The 22,432-nt window shown below is 35.2% G+C and overlaps 1 long non-coding RNA gene across 1 annotated transcript; it reads left to right on the top strand.

Moving 5' to 3' along the window:
* Positions 1-18,588: 18,588 nt before the first annotated feature.
* On the top strand, positions 18,589-19,436 carry LOC145798741 (uncharacterized). Its single transcript, XR_014340237.1, has 2 exons — positions 18,589-19,116; positions 19,226-19,436. It is a non-coding gene; the product is annotated as an uncharacterized LOC145798741 (long non-coding RNA).
* The last annotated feature ends 2,996 nt before the right edge of the window (positions 19,437-22,432 follow it).

Here is a 22,432-nt window from a genome sequence, read left to right as displayed (position 1 = left end):
GACAGTGATGAGTTGAACTTGAGATGAGAATGGGAGAGTGAGGAGACGATTAGGGTTTTTTCATTTTGGTAGAAATTAGGGAATTTGGTGCTAAGAAATTGGGGATTTTGAGGGGCGCGGGAATGGGAAAAAATGGGGGAACCGAGCGGCGGGATTGGGTAAAAAATAATAATAATAATAATAATTTTCAACATAAATGAATATTTAAATAATAAAAAAATAATAATAATTTTCATTTTTATTATAAATGAATATTTAATGAATGAAAAATTATTATTACTCCCTCCGTCCCAAAATATTAGTTCCTTATTCCATTTTTCATTGTCCCAAAATATTAGTCCCTCTTCAAAAACCAAGTACAAAAATAATATAAATTTCCTATTTTACCCTTCTTTTAAATTAATAAACAACATAAAAAGTACAATTATGCATTGATATTCCCAAAAAATGTACTATCAAAAGGATAATTTTGGAAAATCAACTTTTTTCAAATGCAATAATTGTACTACCAAAAAAAGTTGAATTCCCCAAAAGGGACCATTATTTTGGGACGGAGGGAGTATTATTTTTTATTTGGTAAAAGTAAGGATAATATTTTAATGAAAAATATTTTCTATTAACAGTGATGAGTGAGTGAGAGAGAGACGAAGAGAGAGAGAGAGAAACAAACAAACAAAGAGAGAAAGAGATAGAGAGAGAGACAGAAAAAAAAGATAGAAGCAAGAGATGAGCGATACAAAAAGAGAGAGAAAGAGAGCGAAAAAAAATGAACGAGAGAGAGAAAAAAGAGAGATGAGCGAGAGAGACAGAGAAAGAAAAGAGATGAGAGAGATAGAGAGAAGAGAGATGAGTGAGAAAGACAGAGAGAGAAGACAAATGAGAGAGATAAAGAGAAAAAAGATGAACGAAAGACACACAGACAAATAGACAAACAGACAGAGAAAAAAGAGTAATGAGTGAAAAAGAGAAAGAGAGAAAGAGAAGAATGGTGGTAGTTGAATGGCATTTGCAGTAGTAGTAAATGTGGTAGAGAAGATGGGTGGTGAGAGAGAGAGATGAGTGAGAGACGAATAAAGAAAAGAGATAGAGAGACAGAGAAAGAGACAGAGTGATGAGCGATAAAGAGACAAAGTGGTCGCTAAAAGTGCATTTTCTTATAGTGGATCGATAAATCGAAAGGGGGCTCAATAAATAAAGAAGAGATGATGAGAAGAGTGAGCAAGGCGAACACAGTGGGGGAGAGAGACAAACAGACAGACACACAAGAAGACAGAGAGAGAGAAGAGTGATGAGTGAGAGAGAAAGAGAGACGAAGAGAGAGAGATAGACAGAAAAAGAGAGAGAAACAATATATGAGCAAGAGATAAACTAAAAGATAGAGAAAGAGAGTGAAAAGAGATTAACGAGAGAGACATAGAAAAAAAAAGACAGAGAGAGTGGTGAAAGAGAGATGGTGGTGGTGGTGGTGATAGCGAAAGAAATTAGTAGTGAAGTTGTGGTAGTGGTAGTGGTAGTGGTAGTGTAAATGGAATGGTAGGGGTGAAAGAGAGGTAATGGTAGTAGTAGTGGCAGTAGTGGTAGTGGTGGCAATGGTAGTAGTAATGGTAGTCGTAGAGGTGAAGTTGGTAAAAGAGATGAGTAGTGAGAGAGAGAGAGAGAGATGAGTGGGAGACTGATAGAGGAGAGAAAGCGAGAGAGAGAGACAGAAACAGAGTGATGAGCGAGAGAGAGACAAAGTGGTCGCTAAAAGTGCATTTTCTTGTAGTGGAGAGCTTAGTAAATAGAGAAGCGATGAGGGAGAGAGTGAGTAATGTGAACACAATGGGGGAGAGAGACAAACAGACAGACAGACACATAGAGAGAAAGAGAGAGAAACAAAAGAGTGAGAGACAAACAAACAGACACAGAGAGAGAAAGAAAGAGAGAAAAGTGATAAGTGAGAGAGAGATAAAGAGAGAAATAGATATAGAGAGACAAAGAGACAAAGAGAGAAAGAGATAGAGAGAGACATATAGAAAAATAGAGAAAAACAAGAGATGAGAGAGACATATAGAAAGAAAGCGAAAAGAGATGAACGAGAGAGAGAATAGAAAAATAGAGAGATAGAGAGAAGAGAGATGAGCGAGAGAAACAGAGAGAGAAAAAATAGATGAGCGAGAGAGACAGAGAGAGAAAAGAGATGAGAGAGATAGAGAGAAGAGAGATGAGCGAGAGAGACATAGAGAGAAGACAAATGAGAGAGATAGAAAAAAGAAAGATGAACGAAAGACACACAGACAGACAGACAAACAGACAGATAGACAAACAGACAGAGAAAGAAGAGTGATGAGTGAAAGAGAGAAAGAGAAGAGTGGTGGTAGTTAAATGGCATTTGCAGTAGTGGTAAATGTGGTAGAGAAGATGGGTGGTGAGAAAGAGAGATGAGTGAGAGACGAATAGAGAAAAGAGATAGAGAGACAGAGAAAGAGACAGAATGATGAGCGAGAAAGAGACAAAGTGGTCGCTAAAAATGCATTTTCTTGTAGTGGATCGATAAATCGAAAGGGAGCTCAATAAATAAAGAAGACAGATAATTCAAAACTCTTTTCAAAACTTAATTCAAATCAATTTTTTAAATATTTTAAAAATATTTTAATTTTGTGAGAGACAGATAAAGAAGAGAGATAGAGAGAGAGACAGAGATAGAGTGATGAGCGAGAGAGAGAGAGATAGACAAAGTGGTTGCTAAAAGTGTATTTTCTTATAGTGGATCGATAAATCGAGAAGGAGCTCGATAAATAGAGAAGATGGGAGTAAGAGAGTAAACAAGGCGAACATAGTGAGGGAGAAATAGACAAATAGACAAGTAGACAAAGAGAGAGTGAGAGAAGAGTTATGAGTGAGAGAGAGACAGGAAGAGAGAGATAGACAGAAAAAGAGATAGAGAGAGAGAGATGGAGAGATAGAAAAAGAGAGAGAAACAAGAGATAAGCGAGAGATAGACAAAAAGAAAGAGAAATAGAGCGAAAAGAGATGAGCGAGAGAGAGACACAGAAAAAGAGAGAGACAGAAAGAGAAGAGAAATGAGCGAGAGAGATAGAGAGAGATAGAAAGCTAAGAGAGAGAGAGAGAGAAAAGAAATGAGAGAGATAGAGAGAAGAGAGATAGGCGAGAGACACAGAGAGAATGAGAGAGAGAAACAGGCAGACATAGAAAGAAGAGTGATAAGTGAAAGAGATAAAGAGAAGAGAGAGAGAGATAGAGACAGAGAGACGGGAAGATGAAAAAATGAATGAAAAGAGAAATGGTATATAAAAAGAATAAGACGACATTGTTTTTTTTAATTTTTTTTTGCGACAGAAAAATACCGTTGAATTTATTCAAACCATTTTGTGACTGTATATATATGAAACTATCTCAAAACCACAATCACTATGCTAGGTTAGAGTTTTCCAAAAACTCTTTTGAGAAAATTAAACTTTCTTGTTTTCCGTGTTATATTGTTTTTACTGAATTTTTTAAATATTTTAAGTATGTTTTAAAATTTTTAGACACACCTAACATAAATACACCTAAAAATTAAAAAAATTGTAAAAAAAATCTTTTAAAAATTCACTAAATACCAAAAATACAATAATTCAATACATTTTTTTGTATTTTTATGTATTTATTAATTTTTAAAAATATTTTTTCATAATTTTTTTATTTTGTAGATACATCTAAGTAAGATACATCTAAAAAAAAATTTAAAATTTTAAAAATATTCACAAAAAAAAAACACAAAAGTCACTTTTTGCGACGGCAGAAAATGCCGTCTAAAAAAAGCAGAGTATTTGCGACGGCACCATTTACCGTCTCAAAAAAGCAGAGCATTTGCGACGGCACTATTTGCCGTCTCAAAAAATGAGAGTATTTGCGACGGTATTTAGTGCCGTCGCAAATGCTCTGCTTTTTTGAGACGGCAAATGATGCCGTCGCAAATACTCTGCTTTTTTGAGACGGTAAATGGTGCCGTCGCAAATACTCTCCTTTTTTGAGACGGCATTTTCTGCCGTCGCAAAAAGTGACTTTTTGAGACGGCAAGTGTGCCGTCGCAAATAGTTCCGTCTCATATACCCAGTTTTCTTGTAGTGCAAACAATATCCGATTTAGGAGTCCATCCCCTATCTTCCCCAAAACCGTGGAGCACATCCCCCATCTCCTCCCACACAATACAATGTATATAAACACATATCATATACATAATCCATCAATACATAAATTTGATGTATTATTCCAACCGTCATATTGGATGACATATTCAATTGATTAGTTTTAGTTCGCCAAATCATCATGCACTATCTACAACAATCAAGACTATCCTCCACCAATAGCCCAAAGCAATTAGTTCTAAATAGAAAATAATTACATCAACAGATGATTTATCAACAATTTTCAAAGATGAGTGATTAATAAATCCAACTCCATCATTCCATCCCATATTATGCCAATTTCATTATTTCCAACTCAATTTCATAATTCCATGATAAATGTCATTAATTACACTAATGACCCAAATATACCCAAACATGGCATTTTTCCCATTTTTTCTCAATATTGACCCAAAGGTTCAAATATTATCAACAACATCAATAATCTCTTCTTAAGAACCAAAATATACATATATGAGTCAAAAGGACAAAACCCCTCTTTTGAATATAACACATCTCAAAACCCTAACTTCCCAAATCAAACCATCTATACAAATAGCTCAACATCTATGTTAAAGCACATAAGAATGAGTAGTTATCCCTACCTCAAGAGATGAAACCCAAAGGAGATGATGAAGAAATCTCGAAGTGCTCCAAATCAAGAAATTTTCGGATTGATAAGAAGCCCACACCAAGCTCTACACTTTTTGTAAAGGCTCAAGGGTAGGAGATCACTCTAACTAGATCAAACCCTAGAGAGAAGTTGGAGTTTTAGAGTGAGAAGCTCTCCAATGGAGTTTTTGAAAAGTAAGAGAGAGAGAGTGTGTGTAAAAAGTGATCTAAAATCACCCAGTTGCCAACTGATATACGACTAGTCCGCTTGATCGGAGAGTAGGACGCTCAAGTATCAAGCACAAAAACTAAACCCGCTCGAACGCAAAAATGCCTGCTCGAGCGCCAAGACACAACTGCAAAACACACCCGCTCGAGCGCAAAAGAAAAGCCGCTCGAGCGTCACTACAAGAAAAAACACTTTTGGCGACAACCTATTTTTTTTGGTCGCAAATAGTCCACTTTCTGCGACTAAAATTTAACTTTTGGCGACCACAATTTTTTGGTCGCAGAAAATCACCTTTTGGCGACCAAAAAAAAAAGTTGGTCGCGGAAAGTATACTATTGGCGACCAAAGGCTTTTTTGGTCGCGGAAAATCACCTTTTGGCGACCAAAAAAAAAGTTGGTCACGGAAAGTATACCTTTTGGCGACCAAAAAAAAAAGTTGGTCGCGGAAAGTATACTATTGGCGACCAAAGGCTTTTTTGGTCGCGGAAGATTACCTTTTGGCGACCAAAAAAAAAAGTTGGTCGCAGAAAGTATGCTATTGGCGACCAAAGGCTTTTTTGGTCGCGGAAGATCACCTTTTGGCGACCAAAAAAAAAAGTTGGTCGCGGAAAGTATACTATTGGCGACCAGAGGCTTTTTTTGTCGCGGAAGATTACTCTTTGGCGACCAAAAAAAAAAGTTGGTCGCGGAAAGTTATGGTGGGATAAATTTTTAAAAAAATGATACTACAGTAATTACATGCTATTTTTCTATTTAGGCATTAAAAGTTTTATAAAATAATATATAACCCAATTTTTATGGGGTATATATTTTTTTTGCCAAATATGAACAAGAAGTATGTTACTGGCAGAGTGGCAGAGTGGATTGGGTGCATGGTGACTCCTTGGTCAGGAGTTCAAGTCTCAGGGAGCACAAAAAAAATTTTTTTTTTTGGGTCAAGGCGCTGACTTTTGGCGACCAACTTATCTTTGGTCGCTAAAAGTTTACTTTTGCCTAATATGAATTGGACTTTCCGTGACTAAAAAAGTTGGTCGCGAATGGTCACTTTTAGCGACCAAAGGCTTTTTTGGTCGCAGAAAACTATCTGTGACGAGGCTTTAGCGACTAACTCGCGACCAACATATTTTGGTCGCGAAAAGGTTTTAGCAACCAAATATGGTACTTTTCGCGACCAAAATGTTGGTCATGGAAAGTGTTTTTTCTTGTAGTGCGTAGATTACACTCCTCCAGTACTTTTACAGACATCGAACACCCATCCGAGCGCCAAGGTACCCGCTCGAGCATGAAAAAAAAACCTGCAGTAGTTTTGCAGACGCACGAGATACTGAAAGTGTGCAGACTCCGCTCGAGCGCAAAGGGACCCGCTCGAGCAGACAACCAAAAATCTGGGCAACAACACTTCAGACCAAAACTCAACCAACTTGATACAAACCTGCCCAACACATCCTAAAACTCAAATATAAGGAATTAGAAGATGACAACACGACATATACAACAACCAACTCCACGGAACCTAAGTCCGGAATACTGTTAAACAATGAAGGAAAAATTGGGATCGCTATATGCTTTATGAGTGTTTTCTTGATGATTTAAGAGTGATCAATAGATCCATAAACTTTATATCAATATCATCAAGAGGTTTGTTTATTTTTTTTTTATTCACAAAAGAGAGAGTTGTTCTTTGATGGATTTCAGGGAACTTGGGCCTAAAGCTTTGGTGGATTCTGGAGTGGCTTATCATCGTGAATTTGACATCAGTGTTGTGGATTCAATGTTGGATAAGGCAATTTCGAGGTGAAGACAGTAGTGGAAAAGGCACATTGGGGTCTGTTCAATTCGGGTGTAGATTCGCTAGGAAATTGATAGTACACTTGTGTAATTCCTTTTTATCTTCTTAGTGGATTATTTTGTGACTTTGGCCTGTGATTTTTTTATCACAATTGGAGGCGCTCCAATTGTGATTTTTCCATGTTAAATCGTTGTGTCGATTTGTCTTTGATTGTTTGATTGAGATTATTATTTATTGTTTAAAAATTAAAACAATCACAAATCAATATCTCGGGAATTTTTAGATTTTTCAATATTTATTTTTAATAAATCAACAAGTAATTTAAAATTCTAAAGTCAAACAAAAGAAAATGAGAAATGCTATGTCTCATTGAATTTATTTCACTTTCTTATGGATATAACAAAATAAAAATTATGTATATGTATAAGACTTATCATATTTAAAAATTAGCAAGAACTACATAGAATGTGAAGAGTTTCAGCGATGAAATGTTCTGGTGATATACAACCATCCATAGAAAATTTAATGTATTGCTATTGTTTAAACAAAAAAGTATGCTAACATATAGATAACCAACCACAAAAAATATAAATAGAACAATTTGGGTGAAGTTATTCTTTTTATGGTGACTTTAACATATGATGTATATGTTTGTTTGTTTTTGTTTTTTATTTTTTATCTTTTCTTCTTCTTCTTCTTTGTGGTTGATATTTTGATTAATTCTATATTTCTAAACTTATTGAAATGGAAAAATAAATAAATAATAAAAAAGTAATGTTTTTTGTGATGTATTCAAAGTAGTGCAGTTTAGATAATGTAAAAACCCCACCACATAATATACTTATATTTATTTAATTTTGAATTATGAATATGTGCCTTGTGTTAAATTTGTGTGTATTTGTCTGATTTGTGAATTATCTGTTGAGATTTCTGCTTTGAGTTTGTAATTGAAGGCCTTAATGACTTCCAAAACTAAAATTGATAAGTTTAATTAGGATGACATAATTTTAGGACCTTTTGGGTAATTTGATTCAGTTCAGAAAAATTAAGTTTTAATTAATTAACCTTAAGCCTTAATTAGTGCCTAATTTATAATTAGTGTATTAAGTTAATATAACCTATATATATGAAGAGAAGATTTAATTTAGGGACATTTTGAGTTCAAAAATATGCTGGAAATAGTTCTAGAGAGAGAAGGAGACCATTCTAGAGAGAGAGAAGGCAAGAACTTGAAGGTTTGGCTAGAGAATTGGAAAATTGAGAAGAGGAATTCAATATTTTGCTAAAACAAGCTAATCACAAGACTCTATGTAAGAATTTGATTCTTAATTCATGAATTTAAGTCACCTAGCATGTGAATTCAAGAAGATATGAGATTAAACTCAAGAATTGAGTTAGAAGTTGATGAATAGGGAGTTAGAACTTGCATGCATAAATTTGTAAAGTTTCAACATTTTGAACATGATTTTTAGTGTTTATGTTTGAATTAGAAGTTGTATCATACATGCATCCATGGTTTAAAGAGTTTTGAAGTCAATTTCTTGTTTTTAAAGTCGTAGAAAAAGAATTTGAAACAAGTTCATACATGCATGAAGGTTTGAGTTTCATTTGTAAAGAATTTGTGAAGTTCAAGTTCCAATTTGAAGGAATCATGGAGTTTTTGAGCTAAGGGTTTGATATTGGTTACATGTTCATATTTTTCTAAGTGTTTTCAAGCTATAGACTAAGCCATGCAAGAGTTTTTGCAAGCTCTTAACTTAAGGACTCAAGTTTTGAAACACAAAATTCTGTTTTGGAAACCTAGAGTTTGGCCGCATCGCTTGAGCAGTGAAGTTACCGCTCGAGTGCACATTTCATGCATCCAGAAGTTTTACAGAGTTTTGCAGACCGCTTGAGTGACCTCAGTTTATTTTGCACATGGCTCGAGTGACTATTGAGCCTAAAATTTGAGCATTCAGTACTTTTGCAAACCATACAGACCGCTCGAGCAACCAAATGACAGCTCGAGCAAACTGTCCTGCTTCAGCATATCTTTGAAAGATGCATTCTGTTCATATTTGCATATTCATTTCTTTTCAAGCATTCTTAGGCATGAATTAAGAAAGGAATGATTCAAGTAAGCTATGAGTTACAATGTATGTATATGTTTATGTGTTGTGCAGGTTGATCCACGGAGACGTGATAATAATCTAATCACTGTGAGTAATATCTTAGTGAAGATATTTTCTTATATGCTATTTTCTAAATGTTTCCAATGTGGAAAGCTTTTTTGAACTTATGATTTGTGAATATGAATAAGCCTATATCTATTCGATCAATATGATATCTGTTAATGGAATTAATTAAGTAAAAATGTGTGAAATGGACCAAAGGTCATTCTGTATATCTGATAAGATGGACCCAAGGTCGTTCTAAATATCTAATAAGTCTGAGACAACTATTATGTGTCGACCAAATGGTCATTATACAGTTGTAATCAATTGGACATAAGGTCATTCAGTCAAGTTATGATATGTTTTGCTCTATACTTCTGTTATATGCTGGACCAAAGATCGTTCTGTCATGTATTGGATCAGAGGTCGTTCCATTATGAAATGAATATGATATGGAAACAATTATGTTTATGTAATAAAACTCATTCGTGTAACCCCTTTACTCTGATATTATTCACTGGGCTCTAACTCACTCCGTTATATATATATATATGTAGGTGAACAGTAGGATGTCCAGCCTTAAAGGAGTTTGATGATTACCCAAGTTTTTGTGGAGCTAACTATGAAGTACCTCATAGATGAGCCTTTTACCTTTGTCTTTTGTTTTGTTTTGTTGGTCATGTTTGACCGTGTTTTGTATATAAGCTTTTGAGTTTTGTAAGATGATAACTTGTATTTCATGTAAGGTTTTGTATATGTAGATATGCATTAACAAATATGTCTTGGATGTGAGTTATTAACGAATGAAATTTCTGTTAATGCCATATATGTATAGCTCATTAGACAAAATTTTATTATTTTGCTTCTGCTTCAGGCCCCATATATTTAATTATGTTTTGAAATTCTGTCTGAGACCGTAAGTAATCTCATGATTACTACCAGTTATAATCCAAACCTCTAGAGGCGGATTCGGGTTGTAACAAATAATGAGGTTGAAAAGTATGGGTTCAAAGCTATCTTTTGAGTAGTGTCAATAGTATTAACATTTCCCTAAAATTCCAAAATTTAAACAGTTTTTTTTTTTTTTTTAATAAGCTAACGTTGCCCTTGATCCTATTAAATCCAATGTTTAATTGGAATATTCTAGAGAAGAAAAAATGTTTAATAGACTATTTTATTATTTTTAATTGTTTACTAAATAATAGTAATACTAAATCCTAAATCTGTCTTTAACATTTAAATTTTTTTTAGCTAGATTAAATAAAAATTTATTTTATTCTATTTTTTAAAAGTCAAAATAAATTAATTTTTTTAAATTAAATAAATGAAACATCAATAAAAATTTATATTATTTTTAAAATAAAATTTTAAATAAATTTATTTTAAAAAATAATAAATATTAAATAATGAAATTAAATAAAATATTAACAAAAATTTAAAATAAAAATCTATAAAAATTTATTTAAAAATTAAATAAATAAACATCGATAAAAATTAAATTATTTTATTTTATTTTTTAATTGAGATTTTTGTATTTTATTTTATTTTACTAAATAGAATACATAATAAAATTAAATATTTGGAAGGCAAAATTGTCATTTTACAACTTAATCCCATTAGAGTCCAATATCACCATTTTTATCTCACATCCTCCTAGGACACAATAGTCTAATAACATATATGGGATTGATAGTTCGGTGGAACTCCTAATATGACCTACAATTTTTCAACCAAACAAAGGACTCCATGGTAGATTAGACATGGAGTCCAATCCCCCTTCAATCGTTCCAAACAAAGATGATATGTTTCCATTTAAGATTAAACTAAGAATCAATTCATTACTTACGATTTTATAAAATTTAGAGTCATATATATTAAACCTTAAAAATTTTGGAACCAAAATAAAAATATAGTTTGATTCGGTTTGAAATTATAATTTTTTGAAATTTTCTCATCATTCACAACTTGATCACAAAATATTGTTAACCACTATACAAGAATAAGTTTGCAAGAGTAGAGACCATTATCACAATTGCTATATTGTCAATCAGGTTTGTTAATGTGTTTGTAGATGAATGCTTTGTTTCAGTGTGATTTGGTTGTTGGTTATGTTAACTGTTGTAAGGTGCTATAGTTGTGATTTTCGGTGCTTGCTTGATTCCCACAATTGTGGTCTGTTGTTGTGGTCTTCTCTTTCTATCTTTGGTTGGTCTCTCACTATTGAGGTTAAGTTAGTAAATGATCATATATTTTTCTTAATGTCAATTTAGTTGGAATTGCAAAGTTTTACTTTGACATTTTTTGTACTCTTTGTCTCCTTTATTGATATTCTACCATATGTATTGTATGTCTTTTAATCAATAAAATTTCTTCTTTTTTGATGATAAAAAAACTTATAAGATATTTTAGTATTTATAACAGTTAACAAAAACAGTTTGGTTCAATAAGTTTATTGATGTTCTATCATACGTATTGTATATCTTTTCATCAATAAAATTTCTTCTCTTTTGCTAATAAAAACTTATAAGATATTTGAGTGTTTATGATAGTTAACAAAAAGAGTCTGACTCAATAAAGTATATTGATGTTCTACCATATGCATTGTATGTCTTTTTATCAATAAAGTTTATTCTTTTTTGCTAATAAAAACTTATAAGACATTTGAGTGTTTATGGTAGTTAAAAAAAAAAAAAACAATCTGATTCAATTCTAAACAAGATTCATTACTTTAAAATGGTTGACCTGCAAAGCACGATTTGCCTATTTTAAGAATGCCAAATTGCGTCTTAAAAAAATAATCCAAATTGTGCGATTTGGTTAGGATTGAACCAATTTATGATTTTTTTTTTTTTTAACTCAACCCTACATAGATATTGTAATTAATTTTCAAAACAATATTTTGGAAAAAAAATATTTTTCAAAAAAAAAAAAAAAAAAAAGAAGTGAAGCGAAGATTGTTCAAAAACCTTCTACTACTCAATACTCCTCCCGCAAGCATATCTCGAAAAGGTCTAAAAGTTGCAGGTGCTCAAAACTCTAAAATTTTTTGTCCATTGGTCATGCGAAAATTTAAGTAATAATTCTCAAATTGTAAATAAAAACAAAATTTTAACACCTTATTGACTTTGTCAAAAAATATAAAAATATGTTGTCTTGCATAATAACCTCATTAAATAAATTCGCAATTGAACTTATAAAACATGACGGATTCAGGATTATATTTTTGAGGGATTGAAAATTTTTAATTCCAATACTAATTTCTACCATCAAAAAAAAAAAAAGTTGGACTTTCAGTTTAAAAATCTAAATTTGAATTTCTTTTGGTCAAAGATGGAGGCACGAAATTGTTATGTTCATAAGGATGCATAAAAGTGTTTTTGAAAAGTTGGTAAAAAATTAATTTTTAAAATTTTAAATTTTTTTAATGGCTGTTTTTACCAAAAAAAATTAACATTTTTACATAAAAAACGGCCTTTTTGTGTAAAAAAAATTGACTTTTTTTAACCTATTGCCAAAAGACTTCATAATGACCAAACTACCTATCCTCTCTCTCTACCATGGCTTGTTCTCTTCTCCAATCTAGGGTTCCTTCTCTTCCTCTCTCTCATCTTCCAACCTCCAATGGCGTCCCTCATCTGCATTTCTCCCCAAGCCAAGCTGGAGAATCTCCACCGTCCAGGCCAAGATCAAGGAGATCTTTATGCCAGCTCTCAGCTCCACCATGACCGAGGGAAGATCGTTTCCCAGATCAAATCCGAAGGCGATGTGCTCTCCAAAGGCGAGTCCGTCGTCGTCATCGAGCCCGACATGGACGTCGAGACCTTCTACGACGGCATTCTCGCCGCCATCGTCGTCGGCGAAGAAAAGATCTGATGAATTTCTTCTACTCCTAATTTGTCAATTGTATATGGATATATATATATATATATATATATTTGTATATGCACATGCATGTATATTGTTTTGATGCTTACCAGCATTAGGAGAATCTGTGATGGTTGGAGATGGACAGTGATCCCAAACAATTCCTAAATTATAACCCTTTTATGTATGGATCTAATTTCAATCTTTCGTTAATTTTTTTTTTTTCTATTGTACGCATGTCTATATATAATTATTTATTTCTATACTGAAAATATGATAAAAAAAAATTATTGTTTCTAATGCCAAATTGTGTTTATGGTAACGATGCAAATGAAATGCTTAGAAAGTTCCGAAAATATTGCAAGAGACCGGGCAAATCCGATGTATTTCGATATGGAAAATGTTTGAGGGTTATAATTTTTGTGGTCAAAATTGTCAAAACGACATCGTTTTGGATACAAAACATGCCAAAACGACGTTATTTTGACAGTTTTGAGCCATTGTGGCCACAAAAATTGTGGCCTCCTAACATTGTTGTTTCACTATATATCTTTACAGTAAAGTGGACGGTTTTGTCAACAAATGTTGCAAACTCAAGAAGTCTGTGGTAGACTAGTATTTGTCAGATCCGAGAGAAAAGGAGTGATGAAACCGATTATAAATTTATCTGCTCAATTTGTTCTGTTGATCAGATGATGATGAGGAAGAGAAAGAAAATTTGCACAAATAAAAAATGGACATAGAAAAATTTGAACAAATAGACAAAAAAATTAAATAGATAGACAAAAAAAATTAAATAGATAGATTAAAAATTTAAACAGATAGAAAATAATTTGAACAGATAGTTAACAAAAAGTCAAACAGAAAAAAAGGCCAAAGGATAAAATTGAAAATAAAATATTCTTCAGGACAGAGAGGAGGAAGATGATGATGATAAGGATGAGGAGTCAGCAGATGGGCTGGAACAGATAGTGGACGTGTCAATGGAGGATTTGCCAGGTGGGAAAAGACTTAGAAATGAGGAGGATATAGAGATGTCATGGAGAAGTGAAATGTTTGTTGCAGAGTGGGCTGAGTCTGTGGGGAATGAGCCTGAAGCTGGGGCAGAAGGATTAATGGAGGTTGTTGGGAGGCCAATTAACGGTTATAATAGGAAATGTCAGAAGAGTGGTGATTATGCTCCCACGCCTGGGTTTGTAAGAAGTATAAGTGGCTCAAGTGTTCAGAAACCTGGGGTGGAATTGGAGGTGGTGTTGGGCCCTAGCCCAAAATGGGAGCAAAGAAGTGGGCTTGAAAGTAAGAAGAGTGGACTTGAGGTAGTAAGTGTTGAGTTACTTTGTGGGCTTGAAAGGTTAGTTGGGCCTGTTCTGATTAATTCAAATTTATCTCAGACCCAGGAGGTTGAAGTGTGTTCAAAGTCAGAATTACAGAGAAAAAAAAGAAAAGGTGAAAGCGAGAAAACAAGTAACAGGGAAGAAGCATGAATTTCTAAGCAAGGGGTATTTGGAACTTGCAAGGAGGTATGGACAAAAAGGAGCTTTATCAAGCAAACCAGGTCCGAAAGAGGCAATTTGGAGAGCAGTAGCTGCAGTAATCTCTCTCTCAGCATCAGCTGAGAATGGAAAAGATAGAAGGAGGTATGTGCTCAATGAAGCTCAAGCAACGTTACAAATGGGAAAAATCTTGGGGAAAAATTGTAAGGGCAAAGAAGAAGTTGTGTCCAAAATTTTGGAGCTTGAAGAAAATGACAGAGAAAGGATAAGAGGAGAAAGCAATGCTGTTGTATAAGGTGTAGTATTTAAGGGGTGGAGTAAAGTGTATTGAGTTTTTCAATGAAGCTATTATCATGAGGGTTGGGTAAGAAAGAGAAAAGAAGCAAAATTAGAAGTATTTTGAAAGATAGAGGAGTAGATATTGCATTGTTTTAGGAAACAAAGAAAGCATCCATTTCAGAAGAGGATGTGAGGGCATTGTGGAGTAGAGAAAGGATGGATTTTATGTCAGTAGATTCTGAAGGAGCAGCTGATGGTCTACTATGCATATGGGATCCAAGAGTCTTTCAGATTTCAGGTTGTTGTGGCTATATAAGATATATCCTTCTGTCTGGTACTTTATTTTACTCATTTGAATGTGTTATTCTAAATATATATGCACCAAATGAAGTGGGAAACATGGGAAAGTTTTGGAATAGTTTGTTGAAGCTTAAGGAGGAGTTCCCTAAACCCTGGTGCATAGGGGGGGATTTTAATGAAGTTAGGACCATTGGAGAGAGAAGGGGATGCTCTAGAAGGTATAAGGGTATAAAGGAGCTAAATGACTTCATTGATAAAAGTGAGGTTAATGATTTACCCTTACTAGGAAGAAGGTATACCTGGTGTAATTCAAGAGAAGTGGAAAAATGAAGCAGAATTGATAGGGTGTTAGTTGATCCCAAATGGTTAGAAATGTTCAACCTCAAGTTGTGGGGGCTACCTAGATTAATTTCTCACCATTGCCCTTTACTCATGATGGAAGATAGTAGAGATTGGGGCCCTAGGCCTTTTCGGTTCTTAAATGCATGGTCATTACATCCTCATTTTCTACCTTTTGTGGAGAAATGGTGGAAGGAGCATGAAGTAGAGGGTTGGACTGATTTTAAACTCTTTAGCACTAAAACAGTGGAACAGTGAAGTGTTTGGGAATGTAAACACTAAACTGAAGAAAGCTGAGGAAGAGTTGCATGAGATTGATTTTGTTGCTGAGGTAAGGGATCTTGAAGAAGTCAAAAAAGTAAGAAGAAGAGAGGCTATAGAGGAGGTGTGGAGGCTCAATAGAATGGTGGATCAAGACTTAATTGGGATTTAAAAGGGGATAGAAATACCAGATATTTCCATGTCATGGTGAAATGTAGACAAGGGAGGAATGAGATCAACTCAATAACTATTGGTGATGGAATTATTGAAGAACCAGTTAGAGTTAAGCAAGAGGTACAAGCCTTTTTTCAAAGGCATTACTCAGAGTATTGGAAGTCAAGACCTGCACTAGGAGGGACTTTCAAGTTAGTAAGCAGTAGTCCATTCTTTGATGGGCTTGAGGCTGAGTTTTCAAAGGTAGAGATAAAAGTTGCTATATATGATTGTGACGAGAACAAGGCTCCAGGCCTAGATGGTTTCAATTTGGCATACATTCAAAAGATGTGGAAAGTAATGAAGAAGGAGGTGATCAATTTCATGAGAGAGTTTCATAGAAATGGAAGGCTTGTAAGAGGGATTAATAGCTCTTTTATCACTTTAGTGCCTAAAAAGGAAAATCCAGTAGGCTTATCAGATTATAGGCCTATTAGCTTGGTGGGTTCATTGTATAAGATCTTATCCAAAGTGCTCTCCTCCAGGACCATATTATCAGTGAAAACCAATCAGCATTCTTAGGAGGTAGAAATATTCTAAATGGTGTGCTGGTAGCAAATGAGGTGGTAGATAGGTGGAAGAAAGCTAAAAAAAAAGGGATTGATCATAAAGTTAGATTTTGAGAAGGCCTATGACTCAGTGAATTGGGAGTTCTTGCTTTCCATGTTGTCAAATTTTGGTTTTGGTGATAAGTGGGTTGAATGGATCAAGGAATGTATTACTTTAGCTAGAATTTCTGTGCTTATCAATGGTTCTCCAACTGGAGAATTTAGTCCACAAAGAGGTCTTAGACAAGGGGACCCGTTGTCTCATTTTCTGTTCAATATAGCAGCAGAGGGGCTAAGTTTATTGTTTTCTAGAGCTCTTGAATTGGAAATAATAAAATGGGTGAAGATTGGTTCAGGTAGTGTGGGTCTAACTCACTTACAATTTGCAGATGACTCAATATTATTTTGTGAAGCTGGTTTAGTTGAAGTAAGAAACTTGAAAAGGATATTGGGGTGTTTTGAAGTTCTTTCAAGATTGAAGATCAATTATCGTAAGTGTAGCATGTGGAGTGGGTGTGCAAGATGAGTTAATGAATGAATATGCCTCAGTGCTTAATTGCAAGGTGAAAAGCTTGCCATTTCAGTACCTTGGGTTACCTCTGGGGGCTAATCCAAGTAGGAAATCAACGTGGAGACCTGTTTTGGATAAAGTTAGAAGCAAATTAGCAGGTTGGAAAAGGAGATTGGTCTCATTTGCTGGAAAGCTTACCTTAATAAAATCTGTAATGTGTTCCTTACCTTTGTATTATTTGTCTTTGTATAAGATGCCAAAAGGGGTAGCAAGAGAGTTTGAAAAAATTCAGGCAGCATTCCTCTGGGGTGGGTCTGAGTTGCGAAAGAAATTACATCTAGTTAATTGGAAGGAAGTATCAAAACCAGTGGGAGCAAGAGGGTCTGGGGGTTAGGAGAGTTTTGGAGGTTAACAATTGTCTCATATTAAAATGGTGGTGGAGGTTTGGTACTGAGTCTGATGCATTGTGGAGAAGAGTAATCTGCAGTAAGTATAAGGTTGATGAGGGTAGTTGGATGCCTAAAATCAATTCCGGCTGTAGTAGCTCAAAAATTTGGAAGGACATTGTAGATGGCTGTCATCAAAACAACAGTTTGGTGAGGTTTTTCTTGGATAACTGTAAGATAAAAGTTGGTAATGGTCATAGAGTGAAGTTCTGGTGTGACAAATGGTGTGCAAACTTGTGTCTTAAGGAGGAATTCCCACTCCTTCATAGATTGGCTATTAATAAGGGGGAATCTTTAAATTCAATGATGGTAAGGAAGGTGAATGCAGGTCATTGGGTGTTCCAGTTCAGAAGGGAGCTTTATGACTGGGAAAGGGCGGAGGTTTCTAGATTGCTAACTCTGTTAGAGACAGCCCCTTCAACAAGGTTAGATGCAGAGGATGCACTGGTATGGGTTGTCTCAAAATCTGGTAGTTTTTCAGTCTCCTCTCTCTACAAAAATCTGGCAGCTGGTTATGGTAATAAATGTCCAATAAGTAAGTTGGTCTGGGTGAAGTATATTCCCCCTAGAGTTCAATTCTTTGGTTGGCTTGCTTGGAAGGACAGATTGAAGACTACAGATTTCCTTCTACGTATTGGTGTTCTTGCTGTTAACACTTCGGCCCTATGCATTTTATGCAAATTAGAGGAAGAGGCACTTAACCATGTGTTATTGAATTGCCCAGTGGCATGGAGAGTTTGGACAGAAATGTTAAAGTGGTGGGAGGTGCAAGGTGTACTACCAAGCTCGGTGGAGTCACTTCTAAACTGGTGGGATGGGGTAAGACTCAACAAAAAGGAAAGGTTGATATGGAAAGCTTTACCTATTACTATGTTGTGGGCATTGCGGAAACATAGAAATGATTGTACTTTTAAGGATGTTGCTCCAAGTGAAGAAGGAGTCTGTGAACTAATAAAAGTCAAGACTGCTCTTTGGTTCAAAGATGTGTTCAAGGATCATCAGTTCTCTGCCAATGATTTCATTTTCAACCTGAGGCAGATCAGATTTCGTTTGTGTAATGGCAGTAGGCAAGTATGTTAAGGCTGAAGTTGCAAAGATGACCCTGTTTCCTTTATTCTTGGAATCATTTGCTGAATATAACAAAGTAGGGAGAAGTTTTGGTGATTGATCTGAAGACTGAGTTGAAGAAGTTTTGAAGAGGTGGAAAAGTATTAACAGAAAACTTACGAGAAGAGGGAGCATAGAAACTGCTATCAGAAGTTGTTGATTTCATTAGCATGATTGTATGGATGGTTTCTTGAAGGTTGGTGACTTGCTGCTGTATTGTGCAGAGGTGTATTTGCAGCTGTAGGTATCTCACTGGTCTGGTTTAGTGTTGGTGAAGAGAGGTTGTTGCTGCTGTAGGGTTCATGCTGTTGGTTTGTTGGAGGGATATGTTGATTGGAAGAGTTTGTGCTACTGGTCAATCATTGCTTGAGGTGAACAGTGAGTTTCTAGTTTTTCTGGTAATTCTGCTCTGTTGCTGGTTTGTCTGCTAGACAGTTTTGCTGTCTGGTGGATGCATGCTGCTACTAATGGTTGCTGCTACAGTGTTGTTTTTGGTGCTATGTTGTTGTGATGTTTTTGGTGGTGTTTTGTCATACTTATTGTTGTTTGTGTCTTGGTTTTGAAATCAGAGAATGTGCTTGGGGAGATTGCAGTTTGGTGGAGTTCTCAGTCCAGTTGGTGTTCTGTCTATTTGTTTTGTTTTGGGCAGCAGCAGTTTGCATAGTTGTTGCTGATGAAGTCTGCATAGTTTCATTGCTGGTTTCTCCGAGGTCTGCTGCTATCCGGTGTTGTTTGATGCTATGCTGAAGTCTGCATAGTTGTTGCTGCTTCTATTTGGTTGTCAAGGTCATGATTTGGTGCTGGTATGTTATGCTCTGCTGTCTGGGGGTTTTTAGTGATTTTGCTGGTTTTGGTTTATTGAATGATGGATGGAACTGTTATGCTTACTCTGATTTTCTGCTAGTGGTTCAGTATATATGCAATGGTTGGAATAGTTGGATGCGAGTCTTGGTGGTTGCTCTGTTGGACAGCTTTGCTATGCTAGTTTTTTTTTGGTTGCTCACCAACTTCGGAGGTACTAGCAAATAATAGGATGGACTCTTTAGTGCCAATCTAGTTGGGATGAATTAACTCATTGTGATATTTTTGCACTTCCTCTCTTTATTGATGTATTTGTTATGTATCTTGTTCTTTACTATTATATCAATAAAGTTTCTTTTTTGCTGATTAAAAAAAAAAAAAAAGTGTGGACCTCTTCCCCTCAATATATATATATATATAGAAAAATGCTTGGGAGCACTAATTAGTGCTCCCACTAATTAGGTGGCAATGGTCCCGCTATTAATGATGTGATGTTTTGGTCTTGGAATTGTATTTTTTTTTTTTTTACTTTTTTAATGCATTAGTGCTATTAGTGGTGATATTTTTAGTGGGATGAATCATTGTTGATATATATATTACTGAACCTAATAACCGTAAACAATTGTTAGAGTGAATCTTTCATCAATTTTCCTAAAAAAGTAAGTATAGCTTTCTTAAATGATTCATCATAGCTAGGACAGCAAAAATAAATAAATAAAAAAGTTCCTTCGGGAACATCTGATAAAAAAAATAATAATAAATAAAAATCAATATATCATGAAATATTGTTTATTAACTTAGTTCAGTATATAACTATGATTGTATAGATGCAAACGTTATAATTTTAGGACTCTCTTACTTATATATCATATATATATATATATATATATATATAATTTTTTGTTTGGACAGAAATAAAAACTTTAATTAATATGACAAAACGGTACATAGTAGTTAATATAACAAACGAGTTAACTGGCTGATCATAATTACAAATAACAATGGAAATCAAAATAAAAGTAAAACATTTCCTATTGCCTAACCATTATCAAAAAGAAAGTGGGTGCCTACACAAGCAGGGATACAAGAAAACGCTGCAAAACGTTTGCCAATCTCCTAGTAAGAGCAATGTTAGTGACCTATATTTTTAGACCTACAAATCCATTTATAATGATGTGGTAAGAGAGTTGGGCCTTACATCATTAGATGTGTAACAAATTAAAAATTGACACATATGATACCACGTCATTGTGAGTACAATTATGAGAGTTTTTTTGTGGGTCTTAAATATTTTTCATAATATATCATGTATCATCATATATAAGAGAAGTAAAATGGTGCTTCAAGTTGGTTAAAAGCTGCTTTTTTTTATTATTTTTTTAAAAAAAATATATATAAAAAAGTAGAGATATGATTTAACTTAATAAAATAAAATAAAAACTAATAAGTTGATTTTTAATCTATATACCAAAAGAGGCCTAAAAATAAGTCACATGTCAAACTATATAATTGCCATGTGTTCCTGTAATGACCCAAAAAAAAAAAAATTTTAGCAGGCCTTCTCTGAAACGCTACGTGAGAGTGATGAGTAGTTATTATTTGCTTGCAAGGCAATTGGAAAATTTTTAGAGGGAGGAATAAAATAGAACCCACCACTTACATTTAACTGATGCTTTAGCAATTGTTCAACATCATGATGTTGAGTTAGTGGCACCGAAAAGCAGCATCTGCATGATACATTACAAATTCATCCCCCTCTCTCTCTCTCTCTCTCTCTCTCTCTCTCTCTGTCTATATATATATATATATATATCTTTCAATATGAAGCGGGAGTTGTAGCTGTTAAGATCTGACTTACGTGAGCAGTGATGCAACGCAATCAAACACAATAATGTAATTACATTCGTGTTTACATGTGTTATATGTGACAATAATATAGCTTATTTGTGGGTATATAATATGTATGTTACATGTTCTAAAGCTACTTGTCTTCTGAACACCGAGATCCAATATTCTTTGTCTCTTAGATGTTCAAGTAAAAATTTTAAAAAAGGTTTGCTTTCTCAATACCTTTATTGATTAATTTTGATTTGAACTAGCAAAATCTTTCAAGCCCACCTACAATTTACGTGAGATGCATATAGTTTTTGTCTTTGTTTTTTTAAAGAGAAGAGAAGTTTGAGAAGTTGGGCAGGTGGATTGATTCTAGGTGGGTTTTGAGGATAGAGCAAAATGGCAGAAGCAGCAAAACTTCAGGCACAAGTGTCTAATACTTCAAAAATGGGTAAACGAAAGAACATAAAGAGGGAGGCAGGGGAAGAAAATCCTGAGGATTATGTTAATCCAGAAACTCCTTCTGGTGAGAAGAAACATCTTTCTCAACAAATGGCTAAGCAATTCAGTCCAAGTGCTGTAGAGAAATCATGGTATGCGTGGTGGGAGAAATCAGGTTTCTTTGCAGCAGATTCTAGCAGCTCCAAGCCGCCATTTGTGATTGTTCTGCCACCTCCAAATGTTAATGGGGCCCTACACATAGGCCATCCAGGATGCTATTATTCGTTGGCGTAGAATGTCTGGATACAATACATTGTGGGCACTAAGGATCCTCTAGAGTGTTTTTTTCCTAAAATTTTTTAAAATGGTGTATTGTGTGGTTGAGATTTAATCATGTGAGAAAGGAAATTAACTAGACACGATGTTGGCAGTGAGAGATTTGTATCTGAAGAGTTGGCATTGAGCATTACGGCGGGTTTGCTCGGGCTTGGTTATATATATATATATATATATATTTATATATGCACGGAAGGGCCGGGTGCCATTGTATCAAGAATCCGGATCCTCGGCCGCCCTACCCGGCAGCCCCCCAAAACGACGTCGTTTTGGGGGTTTTTTGTTTTTTTTTTCTTTTCTTCTTCTTCGTTCTTGCTTTCTCTCTCTTCGAACAGAAACCAGAGGGGAGGGGAGAGGGAGAAGAGGGAGGAAGGAGGAGGGAGGAGGCTGCGAGCTCGCCATCGCAGCTCGTCGCCTTGCTGCCGGCCGTCGCAGCCGTTCGATCGTCGCCCGATCTAGCTCGTCGCAGCAGCTGCACCGCCGTCGCCTCCGCCTCCGGCCCCGCCTCCGGCCCCGCCTCCGCCTCCTCCTCCTCCTCCCCCACTGGTTATGGCCCCCTCCAGTCCGGCCCTTCCCTTCCTCCTCCTTCTCCCCCCTCCTCCTTCCTCCCTCTCTTCCTCTGCGTTTTTTTTTTTTTGAAAATTTGCCCCCAAAACAACGTCGTTTTAGGGGCTGCAGGAAACAGCTGCCGGGTAGGGCGGCCGAGAA

This window comes from Camellia sinensis, chromosome 9 (genome assembly GCF_055761805.1).
Source record: "Camellia sinensis isolate YWXY chromosome 9, ASM5576180v1, whole genome shotgun sequence".
In the NCBI taxonomy this organism is placed as follows: domain Eukaryota; kingdom Viridiplantae; phylum Streptophyta; class Magnoliopsida; order Ericales; family Theaceae; genus Camellia; species Camellia sinensis.
The sequence above is the reverse complement of the archived record's forward strand: the minus strand, read 5'-3'. Positions and strand labels throughout refer to the sequence as shown.